The sequence below is a fragment of the Hordeum vulgare genome, chromosome 4H, assembly GCF_904849725.1.
Source record: "Hordeum vulgare subsp. vulgare chromosome 4H, MorexV3_pseudomolecules_assembly, whole genome shotgun sequence".
NCBI classification, from domain to species: Eukaryota; Viridiplantae; Streptophyta; class Magnoliopsida; order Poales; family Poaceae; genus Hordeum; species Hordeum vulgare.
Window position 1 is genome coordinate 23,141,141 of NC_058521.1, and position 5,320 is coordinate 23,146,460.

The window sequence follows — 5,320 nt, forward strand, 5'->3', positions numbered from 1 at the left end:
CGCTGCTACTCCTCTCACGCTCTCGGGTCCACGAGACCCCTTCCAGCCTCGTGGCCACCATGAGCGCCATGGTCAGTGACACGGAGAAATTAGGGGAGGGTATGGTCATGGGGATGGGGGGATTAACACCGAGAAGGCACACGATGAGATGGACACGGCGAACTGCACGACTTCGCCACCCTGTAATGCTTGTCGCAGGGCGGCTGGGAACCTCACATGGAGATGAGTAAGGGGAAGTCAGCAGAGAGCAGGCGTTGATGATCTCACCGTCGATCTTGACGCGGAGAAGAGGGAAGAAGGAGCGTGGCGGCCGGGGCTCGCGAGATCCTAGGCTGGCGGCTGGGGGCGCCGGATCTCGGGTGCGCGTGGGTCGTCGAGGTCGGCGCGAGTGGGTGGGTGGGTGGCCGCTGATGGTGCCCAATGATGGTAGAGAGGGCGGTGGTTGGTGGGGGTCGAAGGTGGGGGCACGTGTGCGTTGTTTAGACGTCCGGCGACACGCAGTGCGGCGGGGGGAATTCCGTCAAATGGTAGCCGTTTGTTCTGTCAAGGACTGCTAGCGACATGTAAAGGAATTGTGAGCCTGAAACTTACTCTCACAGTGGATCCTCAAGTGTTTCGATGGACATACCGCATTCATAATTGACTATGGAGTTGCGGCCGAATGCAGAGACCAGTTGTCCCAATTCTTGTAGGTCTCCACGAGCCCATGCATCTCTTCCTGAACACAGATTAACCAGAAAGAAACTATTACCTGAAACTTCAGTGAAGATACAACACGAGTTAAGTGTAAGTCTTTAACCTGTCTAGCAGGTACAGACATAGAAGACCAACCATCAGTCTTACCTGCATTGGGCTGGGTATGGGCGCATCGTAAAGCGTGTGCACCATCCGGCCGCTGGTGGCGGCCATCTGCTTCCACCAGATGTTCGAGGGCATGGGCCTCGGTGGCTGCATCCTCCAGGCGGAGTACGGCGCAAGGATGAAGGCCGGGCTGGTCTTCTTCTTCGCCACCACCATGCCGTTCGGGGTCGCGCTGGGACTGGTGCTCACGAGGGTGTACCGGGACAACAGCCCCACGGCGCTCGTCGTCGTCGGCCTGCTCAACGCCGCCTCCGCGGGGCTCCTCCACTACATGGCACTCGTCGAGCTCCTCGCCGCTGACTTCCTGGGGGCCAAGCTGCAAGGCAGCGTCCGGCTCGAGCTCGTCTGCCTCGCCGCCGTCCTCCTCGGCGCCGGCGCCATGCCGCGTCCGTCAGCAATCGTGCTCCAAGCTCCGGCCGCCTACCTTCCAGATCCACCCCGTGAGCACCACTTCCAACCGGAACCAGGGAGATCCGGCAGGTAATTGCCGACCGGGTCACTGCAAGGTCGCGGGGCGGGGCAAGAGCCAGGAGGCGGCTGACGACGCGCGGGGCATGGCAGGAGGTGGGCGGGGCAGGAGGCGGCCGGCGGCGCGCGGGGCGTGGTAGGAGGTGGACGTGGCGGGGCGGAGCGCCGCGAGGGCGAGGCGAGGCAGATCGTGGCTGCGTTTTCTCCTCTGTAGACCGTACCGGTTTGATTTAGGGTGCGGGTTGATTTCGATAAATTTCAGGGGCTTTTTTGCAAAACAGCCACGACGGACGACCAGAAACCGTATTCGCTTTATTATTAGGAAGAGATTTAAGATTTATAATATGACGTACCCGGATGAAAACAATAAATTTAGAGACGGATGCATCAGTACCGCGGACATACTCGCCTCGCAGGGATCCATGAGCGTTTGACTTTGAGATCGAGGAATTACCCATCGCGTGTGTAGTTGCTCTTATCCTTGTAAGAGAATCTCCTCTCCCCTTCTTTCTCGTACAGCAGTCGATGGATACGTGTAGGCTATGTTTACTATTTTTAAGGCTGGCCATAGAGGATATCGTAGCTAGTAACATAGTCTTGTGACTAGCAAACATGATGATGTGGCAAGTAACTAAAGAAGAGAGAGGATTAGAGTAACATAGGTAAATACCGTAACATGTTAAATGATATGTTACTATGTGTCATGCATGTCAATAAATAATGTCACCTATGATACTAGTTTATGTTACTATACACTATGAAGATAGTATTATACAATAGTAACATATGTATGATAGTACTATATGTTACTCTTCACTATGAAGAGCCTAAGTGTTAATTACAGTTTACTAGTACTCTGCTGCTGCTCTTCTGCATCGGGATTGATAACTAGATATGGTCTTATCCAATTAACGGCGAATAAACCTGCCAGCTTCACGTGATCGAGGCTTGTCTACACGGGCACGGCTCCTCTTTCCCTATCTCTCTCTGATCGAGGCTTCTTTAGACGGCTACTCTCTCTCCCTCATAAACCGTGATCTTTTATTTATTCAGGACACGTTACAGCTTGAAGTTAGATTTTAAAGTGGTAGTCCCAGACTATCACCATAGGAATAATATAGATACTAACATATATGTTACATAAGACTGGTCGTAATTAAGGGTATTATACTAATATCATGCATATAATATTAATATATGATACCACATGGGTAATGTATAATATGATATGTTAGGCTAGCCATAATGAGGATATCTTAACTAGTATCATGCACTTGGAACTAGCAAATACGTAGATGTGACACACAATTAAAAAAAGAATTAAAGTAACATAGGTAGATATTATATCATGTTAAATACTATGCTTTTACTCTATGTATCATGCATGTCAATAAATAAGATAATTTATGATACCATCCATTATGAAGGTAGTATTATACGATAATATCATATGCATATGATACTTCACATTATGAGTAGCCTTATACTCCCTCCGTCCCGGTGTATAAGTCATCTTAGATTATGCATCTTGACCAAGACGGAAAAGAAAATGAGAAAATAAATGTTAATTTGCTAATACCATTGCATGCAATGAACTGACCACTGCATGTCGTGTTGGGGGAACGTTGCATGGTAAACAAAAATTTTCCTACGCACACGAAGACCTATCATGGTGATGTTCATCTACGAGAGGAGATTTGGATCTACGTACCCTTGTAGATCACACAGCAGGAAGTGTTAAGAAACACGGTTGATGTAGTGGAACGTCTTCACGTCCCTCAATCAGCCCCACGAACCGTCCCACGAACCGTCCCGCGATGCGTCTCACGATCCGTTCCGATCTAGTGCTGAACGTACGACACCTCCGCGTTCAGCACACGTACAGCTCGACGATGATCTCGGCCTTCTTGATCCAGCAAGCAAGACGGAGAAGTAGTTGAGTTCTCCGGCAGCATGACGACGCTCTGGTGGTGATGTCGATCTACTCTTGAAGGGCTCCACCCGAGCTCCGCAGAAATACGATCTAGAGGAAGAACTATGGTGTCTAGATCTGAGTTGCACGTGGAAAAAATTGTCTCAAATCAGCCCTAAATCATCTCTCTATATAGGAGGGAGGGGGAGAAGGCTTCCCTTGAAGGTCAAGCCCTCAAGGGTCCGCCGGCCAAGGGAGAGGACGAGTCCTACTCCAATCATACTCCAATTAGGATTGGAAAGTGGAGTCCTTCTCTTCCTTCCCACCTCTTTTTTTTCTTTTCCTTTGGATATCTTTCCTTGGCGCCAAGGCCCTCTTGGGATGTCTCACCAGCCCACTAAGGGCTTGTGCGCCACCCCTAGGGCCACTGGGCTTCCCCCGGGTGGGTTGCCCCCCTCCCGATGAACTTCCGAAACTCATTCGTCACTCCCGGTACATTTCCGGTAATGCTCGAAAACCTTCCGGTAACCAAATGAAGCCATCCTATATATCAGTCTTCGTTTTTGGACCATTCCGGAAACACTCGTGACGTCCGTGATCTCATCCGGGACTCCGAACAACATTCGGTAACCACACATATAACTCAACTATATTAAAACATCGTCGAACCTTAAGTGTGCAGACCCTGCGGGTTCAAGAACTATGTAGACATGCCCCGAGGCAATCCTCGGTCAATATCCAACAGCGGGACCTGGATGCCCATATTGGATCCTACATATTCTTCGAAGATCTTATCGGTTGAACCTCAGTGTCAAGGATTCATATAATCCCGTATGTCATTCCCTTTATCCTTCGGTGTGTTACTTGCCCGAGATTCGATCGTCGGTATCCGCATACCTATTTCAATCTCGTTACCGGCAAGTCTCTTAACTCGTTCTGTAATACAAGATCCCGTGACTTAATATTACCTTCAATTTAATATTGTTGATGTGACAAAGCATGTGAGTTTGCTAGCCTTTTATGACCGCACATATCGACGATCATCACATTTCATTTTGAATTTGGTAATAGTGTTGAGAAGTTTTATATAATGTGGAAATCTTGAGAGGGTAGACACTAAACCTTCTTACCAGTAAGAAGAATATCTGCTAGCAGAGAAACATCGCATGCATAAAAATGAAATTAAAGAGGTACTCCATTGGATGGATAAATAAGAGATTGAATTAAAGATTTAAAAAGGGTAATAAATATCACAACCAACTCACGGATTTGAACTGCCATATAAAAGGCGGCATTCTGCAAGGTACTAGCAATACTCTCCCTAAAAGGGACAGTCAAACTAACAATATGTAAAATGTTTGTTGAATTCGGTTAGACAAAATGTGACATCATTAGATATTATTTTTTCTGAATCTTTTCTCATGACACTCCCATTTTGTACAAAATAATTGACAATCATACAAAAATGATTATCAAAGTGGAATATTGGAGATTGTCTGCATATCTAAAATATCAGGTCTTTTGGATGTTGTAAGTAGTTCTCTTGTTTCTCCCCTAAACCAATACTTATTCCGCTAATGATTGGCTGGCAACTTAAACATTTATCTGCCTTGTTATTTAAAAACACAATTTGAGCCATGTTTAATTTGGTAAATTACAAAAGCAATGAAAATGTCAACCATTTCAACTCGTGTTGCCATTCAAAGGGTTGAATTTTTAATAGTGACTGTTTTGCTGAAAAAAATAGTGACTGATGACCGATAGTTTGATACTAATAAAAGAACACCGGCATTGAAGGAACTTGTGACACCCAGCTTAAATTTCTACCTTACAAAATCAACTGGCTTGAAAAATGCCTAATACTCATTTCATATTTCACTCCGAAACAGCGAATTACCAACAACAACAAAAAATACACCTACCTCATCTTAGAGCTGCATCACAGTACATTCAATAGAGTGGTATATCGGTGCTGGACGGTTGGTAGTGCATGTATAAATTTCAGCCAAATAGTTCATGCTATTAGGGTGTATGGTTCAGACTATACACAATGGAAAGTAGTATAAACTAGTAACATGC

At 46.6% G+C, this 5,320-nt stretch overlaps 1 pseudogene; it reads left to right on the forward strand.

Moving 5' to 3' along the window:
* The first annotated feature begins 423 nt into the window (after positions 1-423).
* LOC123450215 lies at positions 424-1,345 on the forward strand (annotated as a pseudogene).
* Positions 1,346-5,320: the final 3,975 nt, after the last annotated feature.